Below are 20,907 nucleotides of genomic sequence, written 5' to 3' on the forward strand. Positions count from 1 at the left end.
TTCAGAGACAGCTCTCACATCCCTACAGGGACCTCCCTGGCAACCTCCTACCAGGTTGCCTGGCTGTAGCTCTCTGGGGAGTCTCCATGGTGGCCTTGTACAAACAGGTAAAGTTCTCCACCAGTGTGTCCAGCTCCTTTGGCACCACTTAGAGTCAGGACAGCACGGTGGAACAGCTAGTAGAGCCACTGACTCTCACCCTCAGTGCCATTCGTTCAATTGCAACCTCAGCTATTATCTGTGTGGAGCTTGCATGTTCTCCCTGTGGACGGAAGTGTGTTTCCTCTGAGTTCTCCAGTTTCATCCCACATCCCAATGACATGTGGGTTCATAGGTCAATCAGTCACTGTAAATTGCACTTATTGTATAGATGAGTGGGAAAACCTAGGGGGATTAATGGGAATGTGGGGAAAACAAATTGGGATTAGTGTAGGGTTAGTGTAAGATGGTTGGCACAGACTCAATGGGCCAAAAGGCCTGTTTCCATGCTGTATGACTCAATGGCCATTTCTCCTCCTCCCAGCCCCACCACTCTCCATCACTATAGCATCCATTCATTGAGTGGCAATACTCCCTGTACTGGGTGAGTGTTGTTTGTATTGTGATTTGTCACATGAAGACTGTCCCAAAGCAATGCATCTGCTGTGCTCCATGCTGGAGACTGCAGCAGCTCAATAGGGAACATGGTGCTGGTTCCAACAATGTCCATCACACTGGGGAACCCCAAAATGCTGCTCTGTGATCCTCTCAACTGAAGGTCTCACTCCTTATGCGACCTTCAGAACCATCATTAGTGTGACCACAACTCTTTTCCCCATTATTGAGCGATCCAATACCAGAGGGCATGCGTTTAAGGTGAGCGAGTGTAGGTTCAGAACAGACATGGGAGTATGTTTTTTACTGAGAGAGTGGTGGACGCCTGGAATGCGTTGCCTGATAGGGTGGTGGAGGCAAATTCATTCGGGGCTTTTAAGAGGGGCTTAGATGGGCACATGAATGAGAGGAAAATAGAGGGATGTGGGCATTCTGTAGGTAGGAGGGATTAGCTATGTCGGCACAACATTGTGGGCTGAAGGGCCTGTTCTGTGCCATATTGTTCTACGTTCTATGTTCTAACTCTCTTATAGTATCAATGAACTGAATGGAGGAACTTACAGGCAGTTAGCTTGTGGATAATATTTCAGAAATGCTAGAGAATATATGGTCAGGAGGAGAAGAGGAGGAAATAATTGACAGGCTCCAAAAGAATCACAAGTGAAATGATGTGACGATCACCTCAGTCAAGTAATAAACCACAGAATTATACAATCAATTTATTATGCAATTTGATTTGTCCCCTTTGACCCTCACCAACTTTTACCGATGCACCATAGAAAGCACCCTATCTGGATGTATCACGGCTTGGTACAGCAACTGCTTTGCCCAGGACCGCAAGAAACTGCAGAGAGTTGTGGACACAGCCCAGTGCATCACGGACGCCAGCTTCCCCTCTTTGGACTCTGTCTTTACCTCTCGTTTTCTTGGTGAAGCAGCCAGCATAATCAAAGACCCCACCCACCCGGGACATCCTCTCTTCTCTCCTCTTCCATCAGGTAGAAGATATACCCTCTTCAGGCTCCTGTACCTTCTCCCCGATGGTAGGGGCGTGTCCCAGATGGTGAGGGCCCTTAGTGATGGATGCAGCCTTTTTGGGGCATTGCCTCCTGAAGACGTCCTCGATGGTAGGGAGGGTAGTGCCTGTGATGGAGCTGACTGAGTCTACATCAGTGAACATTGGAACATATAGAACAAGGAAAAGATTTATCAGTCCATCAAGCATGCAATGGCGGACAGACTGTAAAGATCAATAATAGGAGAGAGAATACTAAAATCTGTTATAAGGGATCTGTAACAGGGCACACAGAAAATTATTATTTAATAACCTAAATTTATGAAATATGTTTGATAAAACTGTTTCTTGAGGTAGTAAACAGTAATCATCCTAAAACTGGATTTTCAGAAAAGAACGTTGAACTTTTATCGGAAGAGGATTTGAATGCAGAAATAAAGACATCTTCCTGGAATTATATAAGACCTCGGTTAGACCACTCCTCAAATATTACATACCAGGTTGGTCTCCTTGTGATATACTTGTGATAGAGGTAGTGCAATGAAGATTCACAAGATAGATTGCTGGGATGCAGTGCTTATCCTATAAGGAGACATTAGGCACACTGGGTCTATACTCTCTATAATTTAGAAAAATGGGAGGTCATCTCATCGAAGTGTACAAAATTGTTATCAGTAAGGTACAAGTCTTGATGAGGTAGATGCTTCTCCTGGCTGGGGTGTCGCACTCACACAATAAGGGGCGGACCATTCAAGATCACAAGAAGAAATCTCTTCACACAGAGAGCAGTAAATCTATGGAATTCTCTACCCAAGATATTTGTAGACCAAGATAGGGATGACAGATTTTTAGGTATTAAGGGATATGAAGTTAGTGCAGGAAAGTGGCATAACCTGACTGAACACGAGAGCAGGGTCAATGAGCCGAAAGAATTGCTCCTGTTTCTATTGTTCTTATCTTCATTTGGTAAGGCGCCACACAGGAAGTTATTGCACAAAATCAGGACTCATAGGATTGAGGACATGTGGCACAGCTGGCAGAGCCGCTGCCTCACAGTTCCAGAGACCCGGGTTCAATCCTGACCTCCGGTGCTGTCTTTGTGGAGTTTGCGTGTTCTCCCTGTGACCATGTGGGTTTCCCCAGGTGTTCTCTCATATCCAAAGATGTGCAAGTTGGTAGGTTAATTGGCCACTGTAAAATTGCCCCTAGTTCCCCTAGTGCCCCTAGAGAGGCAGGATCTGGGAGGAATTGATAGGAATCCAAGGAGAATAAGTTAAGATTAGCTTAAATGGGTACATAATGGTCAGTGAGGACTTGGTGAAGTGAAGAGACTGTTTCTGTGCTGTTTGACTCTATGGCTAATATATTCCCAAGAGCTTATTCACAGAAAACAGAGTAGGGAATAAGAGTGATTTTTGATTTGGCAGGCTGTAACAATAGGACTTTGGAAGGATCAGAACTTGAACCACATGCAGTCTGTATCAATGGCATAGATAAGGGAGTAAACATAATGTGTCAAAGTTTGCTCACAATAGAAAGTTAGAAGGGAAAGTAAGTTGTGAAGAAGATAAGAAAAGATTGCAAACAAGTACCGAAAGGTTAAGTGTGTGGGTAAGAACATTGCAGATGAAATATGATGCTGTTGTGTGAAATGGTTCTTTTCAGTCTTAAGGATAAAGGACTCTGGACACGAGCTTTGGATATCAAAACTAGTTTAATCACAAAGGCAAACGCGGGACAGAATGGCTGGGAACAGACATACTCTCACTCACAAGCAGGATACCGCAAACATGAGAGGGAATCACAACTAGGGTAAGGTACACTCACACACACACTCACACACACACTGATACTCACAAGCACACAATAACAATGTACAACTTCAGGATATAATACTTCACTGCCTGACCCACACTAGCATTGGCTCTAACACTGGCTGGAGTTTGAGTGAAATGGTCCCAGACCATGTGGTGATGCACTCTTACCAGTAATCTCTGCAGCGTTGTCTCACTACTCTTGGGGTTGTCAAAGAGGGAGAGCTAGGGGATTGCACCCTTTTTATGGTGTTATGAGGCTGGGTGGAGCCTCACTGAGTGATTTAAATGGGCCAATGGTTTGGGGGTCAAGGACAAAGGTGCCTGCCACAGTCAATGGTCAAGCAAGTTCAGAGACAAAAGGTACTCTCACACCTGAGGGGTGGGTGGGGCCGCACCTTGATTGACAGTGGTATAACTTCCGATCCTCCTGTCAGCGGGGGTCACTGTCATTACTATCACGTGACAGCCATGTGTTTTCTCACTACAGATGCGGAGTTGCCCTAAGAGACAGGTAAACTAGGGGAGCAGAGATAAATCATTGGGAACTGTTGTCATTTGGATGAATGTGGGTGTTCTTGTACAGGACTCACAGAAGGGGAACATTCAGTTGTTGCAGATATTAAGAGAAGCCAATGGTAGATTTATCACTTTATTTGCATTCATTTGAAGGTGAGGTTGCTCAGCATTTATTGTACTTCCCTAATTCCCTTCAGAAGGTGGTGGCGAGCCGTCTTCTTAAGCTGCTGCAGGCCTTTTGGTGAAGGTGCTCTCACGAGGATAAAAGCAGAAAATATTGGAAACAGTCAACAGGTCAGGTGGCATCAGAAAGAGAAAGAAAAGAGTCATTATCTTCAGCCTGGAGCATTAACCCTGTTGCTCTTTCCACAGATGCTGCCTGATCTGCTGGTGGCAGTATTTGCTGTTTATTTCAGGTTTCCAGCACCTGCAGAGTTTTGATTTTCATTCCCCCACAGGGACTTTGGATAGCAGTTCCTGGGATTCAGGCACACTCCCCATGGCAACCAAACAACTGCAAAAATAGAAGGGAGATAAGGCTGGAGAGGCCGTGGGGAAATCAGTAAGGTTCTCTGAGTACGATATTGAAGTGCTGGTGATTGGGACATATGTCAGCAGGGAAAACACACTTACAACAGAACAATACCAGAAAAAATATCACAACATTTCCCGATAAGTCAAGGTGACCTCTGCAGCACCATAGCTGCTGTTCTCTAATGCTGACGCTTGCCCCATTACATGCATCTGTGCATACACACACACACGTGTATGCACACCTCCACAAATACATATGTGCACATTTCTTTTCATGCGTGTACATGCACACACGTGAGCACTCACACACACATACACTCACATGCATATATGCACACTCACACAATGCATAATCACACACACATGCACACACACTCACTGACACACACACTCACACGCATACATGCACACTCATACACACATGCACACTCACACACCTCCAAAAATACATATGTATGCATTTATTCACGAGCATGTGTGAACACATGCACACACACACTTGCACGCTCACACACAATGAACACCGACACACATGCACACTTACACACACATGTGCACTCACACACATGCACAGTCACACACACACGTTCATACTCACACACATGCACACACACATGGACAGACACACACACACACACACACTCACACAATCCCTTCTAGAGCCCCATCCCTACCTCACAAAGGAAGTTGCCCCCAAAACACCTGCCCCCATTTCCTACCCACCCATCCAAGCTGATGAATGTGTAATAAGATGTTTATTTACTTCAAGGCCTCCATAGAGGCAGAAACTGCCTGGAATGGAAGAAAGGCCGTTTAGTTGGGAGGGGTCCTCTCAGGTACAGTTACTTGCCGGGCTAGTGGAGAGCTTCTCCTCCTCATGGACAGAGAGTCACCTGATGTCCCCAGTAAATGTTCCTCAGTAGTTAAATTCCCCAAAAAGTACTCACTGCTGGTTGGAGCACTTTGTGAAGCACGTTAGCCTCTCCAATAAGATTACGAAGAGACTGGGTGTGGTGGCCCTTTAAGTGGCATTGAAATGTCAGACCTGGGCTGTTGTGTTGCTTCATTGCATTGTGACTGCCAAATGGACCTGGGAGCTCCAGTCTGTGCCAGGAAGGCTGGAAACATGCAATGCATGACAATTAATATCATTAAATGCATGACTAATATTGGGAAAACATCAGATAATTGTCAGCATTAAAGACCAGTAGTTATAGTGCTATAGAGGTTATCTTAACATCCCGACTGAATGCAAGTTTACAATTGGCACAATTTTATCTGGAAATAATCACTAACAAAATGTATTCCTTTATGGGTTGCATTAATCTGTGATCAGTAGTACTAGAAAAACAAAGGACTGCAGATGCTGGAATCGAGATGAAAAACACGATGATGCTGGAGGAACTCAGCAGGCCAGGCAGCATCCGTGGAGAAAAGCAGGCGGTACGGGAGGAACAGCACCTCATTTTCCGTTCTGGAACCTTGCAACCTAACAGCATGAACATTGAATTCTCCCACTTTAAGTAATCCCCACCCCTCTTCCCCACCACCCCCAGCACCCCCCCCACCCCCACCAGGCTTCTCTTCTTCCCTTTCCTCCCCTCCTTTTTTTTACCTTTCTTTCCCTCTCTCTCCTTACCTTTGACCATCCCTCGGTGGATCTGCCCTCCCCTCCTCCCCCGCACCTGCCCATCACTATCTCTTACCTGCATCTACCTATCACCACCTTGTGCCCACCCCGCCTCCCCTCTTTTGTCCACCTATCACTGCTCTGCTTTTCTCTCCTATACATTGGGCTTCCCCTTTTCCCATCTTCAGTCCTGAAGAAGGGTCCTGACCCGAAACATTGACCGCCTGCTTTTCTCCACGGATGCTGCCTGGCCTGCTGAGTTCCTCCAGCATCATCGTGGTTTTCATCTAGATTCCAGCATCTGCGGTCCTTTGTTTCTCTCGAAGATACAGAAATCTCTGCCAGGGTCCCAGCAATCTCCTCCCTTGCTTTCCATAGTATCCTAGGATACACCTCGTCATGCCCCAGGGATTTATCTACTTTTATGCATTTCAAGACTTTGGGATCATTGTGCTGGAAAATCCAATTTCTATCCCTCAGGGTGAGGTCGAGGAACAGGGGGCACTGGGAGCATGGTACACACTGAGTGTAAGGCTCAAGTCTAAGAGGAGATAGAAGGATGGGGCTGCTCAGAGATTTTAATGGCAATCTGCCTCTTTATGGATTAATCAATAACCTCAGAAAGTCCAGAGTTGAGGGATAAACAGAAGAAGAGATTGTTAAGAGATTGTTAATTGATTTCAGGACAGAGAGTAGCAGGTTATTGCCTTTATGTTGCCTGGATTTGGTTATGGGGAGAGATTAGATAGGCTGAACTTGTTTTCCCTGGAGCAAAGAAGGATGAGGGGTGGCCTGATGGGGGTTTATAAGATTATTAGGAGCATAGGTAGGGTAAATAGTCAAAATCGTTCTCCCATGATAGGGGTATCAAAAACAAGAGGGCACAGGTTTAAGGTGAGAGGAAGGAGTTTTGAAGGGGATCTGAGGATTAAGCTTTTTACACAGAGAGTGGTTGATGTCTGGAACTCACTGCCAAAGGAGGTAGTGGAATCAGATACAATTACTGCATCTATGAGATATTTAGGCAGATACTAAAATAGGCAAGGCATAGAAGGATATGGTCCTAATGTGGGCAGATAGGATTAGTGTAGATAGGCAAAAAGATCAGCGTGGATGTGGTGGTCCAAAGTGCCCTGTCCTGCGCTGTACAACACAATGTCTCCATGAACAGCAAGATGAGATAAAGGGCAGAAGCTGAAAGTGGGTCCCATAAAGGTCAGTGCTGGGATTACTGGTGTTCATAATTTACAGTATCAATCCAAACTTTTTTTATCAAGAGTATAATGGCAAGTAATGCTTCCACACCTCAGCAGGTTTGATAAAATGGAGCTACGTGGGGAACCCACAACCAGATTCTAGCAGACCATGGTCCCTGATCATGGTCAGGCCCAATGACATACAGGTAACATGTGCCAACACACACAAAGGCCCTTCCTCCTCAATGGCATCCAGACTATATATCCCTCACAGAAACAGATTACCTGCTCGTTATTACATTGCTGCTTGCGGCAGCTTGCTGTGTGCAGATTGGCTGCAGAAATTCCTGCATTACAACTGTGACTCCAAGAGTGCTGCTTCAGCTGCAGAGTGAAGGGTCAGGCAGAAATGCAAGCTTTTTTGAGGTGTTGACAGTGCTGCCCCCAAGAGTCCTGTTTCTGCTCCCAGCATAGATAAAACTACAGACATCAACCTAAAGCAGTGGCCGAGAACTTAAGCAGTGAATTCAAAGGTAATCTGTTCACCTGAAGAGCATTGGGAATGCAGAGATCCCTGCCACTGGGAGTGGTCACGGTGAATGGAATAGATTCTTATGAGCCTGGGTAGGCATAAGACAGAGAATTAATGGTTAATGCCGATGGAGATTATTTACTTACTATGAGGAGAAAGGAGACCATTCAACTCATCAAATCCATGCCAACAGAGCAGTCCCATTGCCCCACTCATAGACTCACACAAAAATAGACCCATCGTCCCACCATGTCTACGATGACCATCAAGTTCCTATCTGTACTAATCCCATTTATCAGCACTTGGTCTATCGCATACTATGCCTTGGCAATTTAAATGCTCCTCCAGTTGCTTCTCAATTCTCCTACAACTTATTCTCTCTTACACCTGTCCGTCTACTGCCCTTTAGTTCATTTTGCCATTAAAATACATAAAGGGATCATTTACAGCAGCCAGTTAGCCCACCGACACACCTCTGGGATGCGGGAAGAAACCGAAGCACTGGGGGAAAACCCACGCAGTCACAGGAAGATTGTGAAAACTCCTCACAGACAGCAGCAGAGGTCAGTCTGCTGGAGCTGGGAGGCAACAGCACTACCTGCTGCAGCACCATGGCAGAGGTGTAGGAGGAAAATAAATAGGAGGCTTAATAAATCACGAACCCTGGCATGGAGTGAGTGAACCAAATGGCCCGTGCTTGTGCTGGTTAGCCTGTGTGTTCTAAAGTAATTTCAGAAGGTTCATGTGGTAAAAGAAAGAGATGTCTATGTAGGAATTTACCTGTCCCTTTCCAAATGTTTTATAGTACTGTACAGCCATTGAAATACTTTCTGAAGTGTAGAACCATAGAACCATAGAACCATACAGCACAAAACAGGCCCTTCGGCCCACCGTGTCGTGCCGTCCATCAGACCACCCTCACACTACCTAACCCCTTCCTCCCGCATATCCCTCTATCTCACGTTCCTCCATATGCCTATCCAACAAGCTCTTGAACCTGTTCAATGTATCTGCCTCCACCACCACCCCAGGCAGTGCATTCCATGCACCAACCACTCCCTGGGTGAAAAACCTCCCTCTGACATCTCCCCTGAACCTCCCACCCATAACCTTAAAGCCATGCCCTCTCGTCTTGAGCATTGGTGCCCTGGGAAGGAGGCGCTGACTGTTTACTCTATCTATTCCTCTCAATATTTTATATACCTCTATCATGTCTCCTCTCATCCTCCTCCTTTCCAGTGAATAAAGCCCTAGCACCTTAAGCCTCTCCTCATATTCAATACTCTCCAATCCAGGCAGCATCCTGGTAAATCTCCTCTGCACCCTCTCCAATGCCTCCACATCCTTCCTATAATGAGGCGACCAGAACTGAACACAGTACTCTAAATGTGGCCTAACTAGAGTTTTCTAAAGCTGCATCATAACCTCGCGGCTCTTAAACTCAATCCCACGATTTATGAAAGCCAACATCCCATTGGCCTTCTTAACTGCTCTTTCCACCTGTGAGGCAACTTTCAATGAACTGTGAATATGAACCCCCAGATCCCTCTGCTCCTCCACACTGCCAAGTACCTTGCCATTCACCCAGTACTCTGCCCTGGAGTTTGTCCTTCCAAAGTGTACCACCTCACACTTCTCCGGATTGAACTCCATCTGCCACTTGTCAGCCCAGCTCTGCATCCTATCAACATCCCTCTGTGAGCTCCGACAGCCCTCCACACTATCCACAACACCGCCTATCTTAGTGTCGTCCGCAAACTTACTAACCCAGCCCTCCACCCCCTCATCTAAGTCATCTATAAATATCACAAAAAGTAGAGGTCCCAGAACCGATCCCTGCGGGACACCACTAGTCACTGCCTTCCAATCCGAGGGCACTCCTTCCACCACAACGCTTTGCTTTCTACATGCAAGCCAATTCCTAATCCACACAGCCAAGCTTCCTTGGATTCCTCGGCCTCTGACCTTCTGAAGAAGCCTACCATGAGGAACCTTATCAAATGCCTTACTAAAATCCATGTAAACCACATCCACCACACTGCCCTCATCAATCTTCCTGGTCACCTCCTCAAAGAACTCTATCAGGCTTGTGAGGCAAGATCTTCCCTTCACAAAGCCATGCTGGCTGTCCCTAATCAGTCCATGATTCTCTAGGTGTTCATAAATCCTATCCCTTAGAATCCTTTCTAACAGTTTACCCACCACAGGCGTGAGACTCACCGGTCTATAATTCCCTGGCCTATCCCTATTACCTTTTTTGAACAAGGGGACCACATTCGCAACCCTCCAATCCTCCGGCACCACCCCCATAGACAACGAGGACTCAAAGATCCTTACCAGTGGTTCAGCAATCTCCTCCCTAGCCTCTCGAAGCAGCCTGGGGAAAATCCCGTCAGGCCCCGGAGATTTATCTGTCTTAATATTATTTAACAACTTCAACACATCCTCTCTCTTGATATCAACAACCTCAAGAACATTACCCCTACCAGCACTCCCTTCTGCATCATCAAGACCCCTCTCCCTGGTGAATACCGAAGAGAAGTACTCATTGAGAACTTCTCCCACTTCCGCTGCCTCCAGGCAAATTCTCCCACCTTTGTCCTTAATCGGACCTACCTTCACCCTAGCCATCCTCCTACCCTTCATGTACTTGAAAAAGGCCTTGGGATTTTCCTTAACCCTACTAGCCAAAGCCTTTTCATGTCCCCTTCTAGCTCTCCTCAGCCCTTTCTTAAGTTCCCTCCTCGCTACCCTATATTCCTCACGGGCCCTGTCTGAACCTTGCTGCTTATACCTCACTTATGTTACCTTCTTCTCCCTAACAAGTCGTTCCACCTCTCTCGTCACCCACGGTTCCTTCACCCTGCCATTCCTTCTCTGCCTCACCGGGACATATTTATCCCTAACATCCTGCATAAGATCCCTGAATATCGACCACATCCCCATGGTACATTTTCCTTCAAAAAGGACATCCCAATTTACACTCCCAAGTTCTCTCCTTATAGCCTCGTAGTTAGCCCTTCCCCAATTGAAAAACCTCTTGTCCTCTCTGCACCTGTCCCTGTCCATGACAATTTTAAAGGTTATGGAGCAATGGTCACATCAAATAGAGATGGCTGGAATTTTGAAAGTATGACAAATATTTCATACACAGCAAGATACCACAATCAGCAATGTTATAATGACCAGATAATTCAGTTTTCTGTCATTGGGTGAGAGATAAATGGATAACTCCCCTTTTCTCCTTGAGAACAGCCTCAGAATGTGTTAGGATTTCTAAACCTCATTGATTTTTTTTCTCTGGAGGCTTTGTCACGTGACATCCTGCCTGCCACCTTGCTCTCTGTCCTCTGTCTCCTAACACCTCCGACATGTAGCACACCATATAGGGCATGCTGAAGTTCCTACAGTTGAGTCTTGACTACAAGACTACTGCATCAGCTGAGAACAGAAGGTAAGTAGTAATTGGTTTATTATTGTCATATATGCTGAGATACAGTGAAAAACTTGTTTTACATGCCATCCATACAGATCATTTCAAAATATGTACATCGACGTAGTACAAAGGGAAAAGCAAGAACAGAATGCAGAATATAGTGTTACAGTTACAGCTATGGAGAAAGTGCAGTGCAGGTAGACAATAAGGTGCAAGGGTCATGACAAGGTAGATTGTGAGGTCAAGTATTCATCTTTATTGTACAAGAAGTCCATTCAAGAGTCTTGTAACAGCAGGATAGAAGCTGTCCTTGAGCCTGGTGGTATGTGCTTTCAGGCTTTTGTATCTTCTGCCCAATGGAAGGGGGGAGGAAGAGAAAATGTCCAAGGCGGAAGGGGTCTTTGATTATGTTGGCTGCTTTCCCGAGGCAGCGAGAAGTGTAGACAGAGTCCATGGAGGGGAGGATGGTTCTTGCGATGGACTGAGATATGTCCACAACTCTCTGCAATTTCCTGAAGTCTTAGGCAAAGCAGTTGCCATACCAAGTTGTGATGCATCCAGATAAAAATTGGCAAGGGTCAACAGAGACATGCCAAATTTCCTTGGCCTTCTGAGGAAGTAGAGGCACTGGTGTGCTTTCTTAGCAGTAGCTTCTATGTGGTTGGACCAGGACAAGCTATTAGTAAAGTTAACCTAGGAACTTGAAGCTCTCAACCATCTCCACCTCACCACCATTGGTACATACAGTGGTGTGTGCTCTGACCCACTTGCTGAATTCAATAACCAGCTCTTTTGTTTTGCTGACATTGAGGGAAAGGTTGTTGCCTTGACACCATGCCACTAGGCTCTCTATCTCCTTCCTGTACTCCAACTCATCATTTGAGATCCGGCCCACTAGAGTGGAGTCATCTACAAACTTGTAGATGGAGTTAGAGCAGAATCTGCCCACACAGTCATGAGTGAATAGGGAGTGAAGAAGGGAGCTGAGGACGCAGCCCTTTGGGGCACCAGTGTCGAGGATAATTGTGGCAGAGGTGTTACCATAGAAAGCATCCTATCTGGATGCATCGCGGCTTGGTACGGCAACTGCTCTGCCCAGGACCACAAGAAACTGCAGAGAGTTGTGGACACAGCCCAGCGCATCACGGAAACCAGCCTCCCCTCCTTGGACTCTGTCTTTACCTCTCGCTGTCTTGGTGAAGCAGCCAGCATAATCAAAGACCCACCCACCCAGGTCATTCTCTCTTCTCTCCTCTTCCATCGGGTAGAAGATACAGGAGCCTGAGGGCACGTACCACCAGACTTAAGGACAGCTTCTACCCCACTGTGATAAGACTATTGAACAGTTCCTTTATACAATGAGATGGACTCTGACCTCACGATCTACCTTGTTGTGACCTTGCACCTTATTGCACTGCACTATCTCTGTAGCTGTGACACTTTACTCTATACTGTTATTGTTTTTACCTGTACAACCTCAGTACACTCTGTACTAACTCAATGTAACTGCACTGTGTAATGAATTGACCTGTACGATCGGTATGCAAGACAAGTTTTTCGCTGTACCTCAGTACAAGTGACAATAATAAACCAATACCATACTACTTATCCTTACTGAATGTGGTCTGTTGGTCAGGAAGTCAAGGATCCAATTGCAAAGGATCCAGCTGAGTCCCAGGTCTAGGAGTTTGGATATAAATTTGCTTCGAATTATGGTATTGAAGGTTGAGCTATAGCCAATAAATAGTAGGTGTCTTTGTTTTCCAGATGCTCCAGAGATGAGTGTGGGGCCACGGAAATGGCGTCTGCCATGGACCTGAAATCATGAAGGGTATTATACGAATACAAGCTTTTTCAAGGTGAGGATAGCAACACTTCAAGTCCCTAATGAGATAATTTTTAAATATTAGAAAAGTATTGATGTTCCCATCTCCAATAGTGTCCAACACAACTGGAGGTCAACAGAGTTTTATTTTTATACACCTCTGATGTTTTCTGAGGATTCTGCTCACAGAATTCTCAAAGATTAGCTCTGAGTCCCTGGAAACTCCAAGGTAATCCTGGAGGCTTAAGAGTCAGAAACCTGATAAGTTTTCTCAGGCAGTTGTAGGCCAGAAGCTACACATCTAACTTTCAACAGAATTGTCCTCCCCCAGTACTGTCATCTCCGTCCCATGGTAGCAGAACCGTTGGATGACATTAACAAAGAAAAAGAGCCCGAGCTCCAAAACACATTCCAGAATTATCTATTCATTCAGTTTGCATCCAGCTGCATAGCTACAGTCCTGTTCACTGTAATTAATTTCACTATTCCAATAAGATTTGTACTTGTACAATTAACTTATACCTACTTCCTTCACTTAGCATTCAAGTCTGCTTTTAATCTTCCCTAGCAGAAGTCATGACACGCACTGGCTTGATAAATTTCCACTTAATGCTTTATTTTTTGGTGTGAAGCAATTTATGCACACTGACTTTCTCAGGCTATCTCTGGGGCTGTCTGCGATATAATTTTTCATCATTAGTGTCATCTCTTTTGTCTGAAGCTGCCTCCTGAATATTCATGCATTCAAACCTCTGTAGAACAGTGTTGATTGGGGGGGTGGGGGGGGGGGGGAAAGTGTCCTTTTAACTATCATGTGCTGTTCTCCTCTGTTAGGATACTGAGCCTTCCCTGTAGTGTTGATTATCACTGGCCCCTGTCCTGCCAACCATTCCCACCCCTACCCCCTCCATTGTAAATAACAGTTTGAGTGGTTTGACATATACATATATATATGAAAAAACTGTGTGGTGGAAAAAGTGAATCACAAACATACATGGGATGATCTGCCCCATTGTTCAACAGAACTAGTACAGCATTTCTAGGGAGCAGCCAATGCCTTAAGGGCCTCCCAAATCAGCTCTGCCTTCCAAGTTTGCATTTCCAGAATACATCCTATTTTATTTGCACAGATGATGGTGCCTTAATTTGATTCAGATTTTACCCATTTGGACACATTGCTCTATGCTTGTGAATGTCCCTCCTCTTATTTAGAACAACTGAAGTAGGAAAGAGCTCTGGGCACACACTCACTGCAGTAAAGTTAGTGTGTTGAGGGATGGCCTGTTGCTGTCGCTTTGAGAGGATGCTTTGACTGTGTTATTGCACTGTGCTTGGGACGTGGAGGGTCTGGTCAGCTCTTGCACATCTTCATGCAGACTCTCAGTTCCCTTTTAGTCAACAGCAGCCTTCAGATTGAAGGTAACCTGAACTCTTTACTGGTACAGTTATATCCCATACCTAGCTTTTGTCACTTTCTTACGATACTCCGCACCAGCTCATACCAGGTTACTTTCATCTCTGCCTGCCTAGAGATACGTTGTGAGCTCCGAATAGGTCTGGAAGCAGCCAGACAATGCCTCCCATTGTATTCTCCACCCCGTGGACATCAACCTTACTGTTGTAAATATAATGAAAAATGTTAGGACACTGGGAAAGGCTGGATGGTGGAGTGGTATGACATGATGACAGGAAGGATAACCCATCAATGTGCGCTACTAATTAATTCACTTACATTCTATTTTCAGAGAAGGGAGAAGCAGCAAGATAAGGGAGACATTGAGGAAAAAATATTTCTTCGTGGTCCTCGTAGAACTTCAAAGAACTCCATTGCCCCTGACACCAGGAGACTTGAGTAGCCTTGTCCAGGAGCATTTCTTATTCTTGCTCAAGGTTTTTGTTTTGAGACACTGACAAAAAACTGCTGAGGTGTATTCTGCCGGACTGTGGAAGAACTGCAGCAGTGATGCTTCGCTTCATTACTTCTCCACCATCAGCAGCCCATTGCTTACCAGACTAGTAACCCAGAGGCCTGGACCACAACCAGAGATGTGAGTTCATATCCCCTCTCCCCATCCCATCCCAGCCATGGAATTTAAACTCAGATAATCTGGAATTTTAAAAAAACAGAGAGCTTTGGTGCTGAAGACCATGAACTTGCAGCACTGGAATAAAAACCATAGAACCATAGAACCATACAGCACAAAACAGGCCCTTCGGCCCACCATGTCGTGCCGTCCATCAAACCACCCTCACACTATCTAACCCTTTCCTCCTGCATATCCCTCTATCTCACATTCCTCCATATGCCTATTCAACAAACTCTTGAACCTGTCCAATGTATCTGCCTCCACCACCACCTCAGGCAGATCCAATCCAAAAACCCACTTGGTTCACTCATTCCCTTCAGAGGAGGAAAGTTGCCGCCTTTACACAGGCCTGGCCTACATGTGACTTGGGACTCACAGCAATGAGGCTGACTATTAACTGCCCTCCGACTGGCCAGTATGTCACTCATTGCATCAAACAGCTATGTTAAAGTAAAATATGAATAAAGCAGTATGGATCGATCGTGGCACAGAATTCGGACACAGTAACGTCACTCCCAGCACAGTTGTCCTTGTAAAGTCCTCTTCACAAACACCTAGAGATGGGGGTCTAACTCGGGGAAGCTGTCTCCCTAACTAAGGCTGAGGGAGGACCTGACAAAGGTATACAAAACTATGAGAGGCATAGATAGGGTAGATAGCATGAAACTTTTCCCTATCACAGATACGTCAAAAACCAAAGGGCAAAGGTTTAAGGTAAGGAGTAAGAGGATTTGAGGGGATCTAAGGAAGAATTTTTTCAACCAGAGGGTAATTGCAATCTGGAACACACTGCCTGAGACAATGGTAAGAGCAGGCACTGTCAACACTTAAAAAACATCTAGACCAACTCTTGAATCACCAAGCCAGAGAAGGCTACGGTCCACAGAGTCATAGATTCATGGAGTTATACAGCTCAGAAACAGGCCCTTCAGCCCAACTATAGAACCATAGAACAATACAGCACAATACAGGCCCTTCGGCCCACCATGTTGTGCCGACCTTCAAACTACACCTAAGACTACCTAACCCCTTCCTCCCACATATCCCTCTATTTTAAATTCCTCCATATGCTTATCTAACAATCTCTTGAACTTGATCAATGTATCAGCCTTCACCACCACCCCAGGCAGCGCATTCCATGCACCAACCACTCTCTGGGTTGCTGACCAAGATTCCCATCTAAGCTATTCCCATTTGCCCACATTTTGCCCATATCGCTCTGAACCTTTCCTACCCATGTACCTGTCCAAGTGTCTTTTAAATGTTGTTAATTCACCTGCTTCAGCCACTTCCTCTGGCAGCTCGTTCCGTAAAAGGAGCACCCTCTGGGTGAAAAAAATTGCCCCTCAGATTCCTATGAAATCTCTCCCCTCTCACTTTTAACCTATGCCCTTATGATTTTATACACCTCTGCAAGGTCACCCCTCATTCTCCTGCACTCCATTGAATAAAGTCCCAGCCTGCCCAACCTGTCTCCATAACTCAGTCCCTTGAGTCATGGCAACACCCTTGTAAATCTCCTGTGCACTCTTTCCAACTTAATGGCTTTCCTGTAGCAAAGTGACCAAATCTCAACACAATATTCCAAATGCAGCCTCACCAATGTTTTGTACAACTGCAACATAACATCCTAACTTCTATACTCAATGCCCTGACTGATGAAGGCCAGCGTGCCAAAAAACTTTTTCTCCACCCTGTCTACCTGTGACACCACTTTCAAGGAACTATATACTTGTACTCCAAGGTCTCTCTGTTCTACAACACTTCCCAAGGCCCTACTGTTCACTGTGAAAGTCCTACCTTCATTTGTCTTCCCAAAATGTAACACCTCGAATCCGAATTAAACTCCATTTGCCATTCCTCGGCCCACTGACCCAGCTGATCAAGATCCCTCTGTAAATCCTGATAATCGTCTTCACTGTCCATGACACCAAATATTTTCACGTCATGTGCAAACTTACTAACCAGGCCTTGTACATTCTCATCCAAATCATTGACTTAGATGACAAATAACCAAGTGCTGGTAAATGGCATTCATATAACGGGTACTTGATAGTCAGCATGGATATGGTGGGCCGAAGGGCCTGTTTCTGTGCTGTGTGACTAGGTGAATCTATGACAAGACAAGCCGCAGCCTGACATCATTCGTACAGAATCATATCTTCCAGGCAACATGCCAGACCTCCCTGGGTGCATCCTGTACCAGCAGCAGGGCAGACCCACCAGAGGGGTCATCGTGGGAAAGAGGTGAGAGAGACTAGCCCTGAGTGTCCCCAGCATTGAACCCAGACCCGATGAAGTCTCATGGCATCAGGTCAGATATGGCAAGGAAAGTTCCTCCCGACTACCACCTACTGTCAGCTCTCAGCTGATGGTTCAGAGCTCCTCCATGTTGAGCAACACCTGGAGGAAACACCAAAAGTGGCATGGGCACAGGATATAACTGAGTGGGGGACTTCAATGTCCATCACCAGGAGTGACTTGGTAGTACTGCTACTGATTGAGTCCTGAAGGATGTAGCGGTCTCACTGGGTCTGCAGCAGGTAGTGAATGAATCAACACGAGGAATAAACTTTATCCTCACCAAACTACCTGTGGCAGATGCATCATTCCATAACATCAATAGTAGAAGTGACTACTGCACAGTGCTTGTGGAGACGAAGTCCTGTCTCCACACTGAGGACACCCTCCATCGTGCTGTGCAGTACAGCGGTCATGCTAAATGGGATAGTTTTAGAGCAAGTCTGGTGGGTCAGAACTGGGCATCCATGAGGCACTGTGGACCATCAGCAGAAACGGGGCATCACAGTTGGTAACCTCATGGTCCAGTGTTCTCCACATTACTACCAGTCCAGGGGATCACCCTTGGTTGAATGAAAAGTGCTGAGGTCCATCCAGATTCACATACATCCCAAACACTAGAACCAGCATGCAGTAGACAGAGCTAAACAATCCCACAACCTACAGATCAAACCTCTGCAGTGCTACCCTACCTAGCCGTGAATGGTGGTGGACAATTAAACAGCTACCCAGAGGGGCAGGAGCAGAATCCAAGACCTTCTCCATCCGCAGTGATGACCAGACCCAGACTGAGTGCTAACAAGGCTGAAGCATTTGCAACTGTGTTCAACCAAGTGAATGATCCATCTCCATGTCCTCCTGAGATCCCCACCATCACTGAAGCCAGTATTCAGTCAATTCATTTCATTCAATATGATGTCAAGAAAGAACTGTGAGCACTGGATACAGGCAACATCCCAGCTGTTGTAGTGAAGACCTATTTTGCTCCAGGACTAGCCTGGCCTCCAACCAAACTGTTTTGACACAGTTACAATGCTGGCAAAGACTTGACAATCATGGAAAATTGCCATTGTACGCTATCCTGACTTTGAAGTATCACCATCCCTTGATGCACTGCTGAGTCTAAACCCTAGAACTACCCCCCCAACAGCAGATGGACTACAGAGGTTCCAGGAAGTAGCCCATCACCATCTCTGCAATGGGTAATAATACCATATCCTGAAAAATGAATCAATGAAAAAAACACCTACTTTTACTGAATTACTGGTTAATGGCTGGTAGATAATCCAGCTCAATAATAATGCGTTCTTAACAATAATCCCCACTGAGAAAAATGCAATGTTGGCACATCCTGGAGCTAGTTGGTGCAATAAGAACAAGATATCATGAGTTATTCTTGTCTCCGCAGCAAGAACAAAGAGAGCACAGTGATGCAGTGTTCACACTGCTGCCTCACAGTTACAGAGATCTGGGCTCAATCCTAAACTCTGGTGCTACCGACGTGGAGGTTGCATGTTCTCCCTGTTACCACGTGGGTTTCCCCTGGGTGCTCCGGTTTGCTCCCTCATCCCAAAGATGTGCAGGTCAGTAGGTTAACTGGCCACTCGTGTAAGTGGGTGGTGGGAGAATTAGGGTGGAACTTATCACGATGGGATTGCTCTGAGAGCTGACATAGATTTAGTAGGCTCAATGGTGCCCTACCATGTCACGAGAATGATGTGAATTTGTGGTGTGATGTGGGTTTATCCCCAGCCCTATTTGGAGTCAGTGATATGCAAAATATGTGCCTGCTCCAAAGCCAGCACATTCCCTCTGGAATGAGTTAGGCTGAAGTTGGGGCTAACAATGAGATTCAGTAAGAGAGGGGAGAAAAGCCGTGGCCATGTATTAGAAGATAATTAGAGAAGGTGAGATCTTACTCAGTGTTGGATATAGTTCCTACGGCCACATATTGCTTTATTTTAAACTAGTCTCCACATTTAAATCTTTCCCCTGAAGGCCACTTACTTTTACACAACACACGAAGCATGCAGCAATGAAAAATCATCTCAACCATCAGGGGATGTGCAGAATTTAAACTGAACCCTTGGAAGGTCATGTCAGATGCACTTTATGCATGTGTCTTTAATGTAAGAATCATTATTGGGAGAGAGAGTGGTTTCCCCTGCTCCCTATGCTACACCTCTTGCCTGGTCTGTGCGGAGGCCCCCCCTTCGGACTGATTTTGCACTGGACAGTGAAATGCCAGAGGAATCATTCACCCGATAAGTGGGGCAACTTACAAAGGAGCTGGAGGAACTCAGCGGGTCAGACAGCATCTATGGAGGGAAATGGACAGTCGGTATTTCGGGCCGAGACCCTTCATCTGGACTGGGTCTTGACCCAAAATGTCATCTGCCCATTTCCCTCCATAGATGCTGCCTGACCCGCTGAGTTCCTCCAGCTCCTTTGTGTGTTGCTCGAGATTCCAGCATCTGCAGTCTCTTGTGTCTCCCGATAGGTGGGTTCCACAACAGGAGTCCACCAGTATGCTAGCCACCAGACAAGGCAGCGAAAGTGCAAACTACCCACATTCAGTTCTGTTTGATCACAAGTTTTATCCAACCCAATGTCTCAAGGAAAGTTCTGGAACTCTCCAGATGGTAATTCAAGAAATACCCAAAGGACCTTTCGAACCTACTTTGCACATTCTGGGCTGATATTAATCAGCCTTAGTATTACATCTGGAGCTATTATTTAATTGTAGCACTTTTAAAAATCAGCTTGGTTCATTATCAGAAACAGTTAGTATCCGTATAGACCTTTAAGGGTAAGACACAAAGAAAGGTTATCATCAAATGTTAACACTGAGCTACATGTTAGGGCAGATTATAGGCTTTAAAAGGGATGGAGAACTTAGAAAGAGAGCTACAGAACATGAGGTCTCAGCCACTGAAGGACACTGGAATGATTAAAATCAAGGATGTGTAAGAGGACAGATTTGGTGTAGTATAATTATCTCCAAGAACCGCGGATCTGGAGAAGTTTGCGCTGGAGACTCAGATAATGGCTTCAGCCTTCCCAATGTTTAGTTGGAGGACACTTCTGTTCATCCAGTACTGGATGTCTTTCCAACAGTTTGCAAATAATGGAGGGGTTGAGAAGGATGAGTGTGAGGGAGAAGTGAGTATGCTCAGAGCACATGGGAACTAGCTCATTTTTAGATGTTGCTGAAGAATACCACATGGAAATAGAATCAGAACCAGGTTTATTATCACTGACATATGTCGTGAAATTTGTTGTTCTGTGGCAGCAGTACAGTGCAAGGCATAAAGACATAAAAATTACTATAAGGTACAAAAATAAATAAATAGTGCAAAAGAGAAATAACAAGGTAGTGTTCATGGGTTCATGGATCGTTCAGAAATCTGATGGCGGAGGGGAA

This window comes from Pristis pectinata, chromosome 25, assembly GCF_009764475.1.
Source record: "Pristis pectinata isolate sPriPec2 chromosome 25, sPriPec2.1.pri, whole genome shotgun sequence".
NCBI lineage: Eukaryota > Metazoa > Chordata > Chondrichthyes > Rhinopristiformes > Pristidae > Pristis > Pristis pectinata.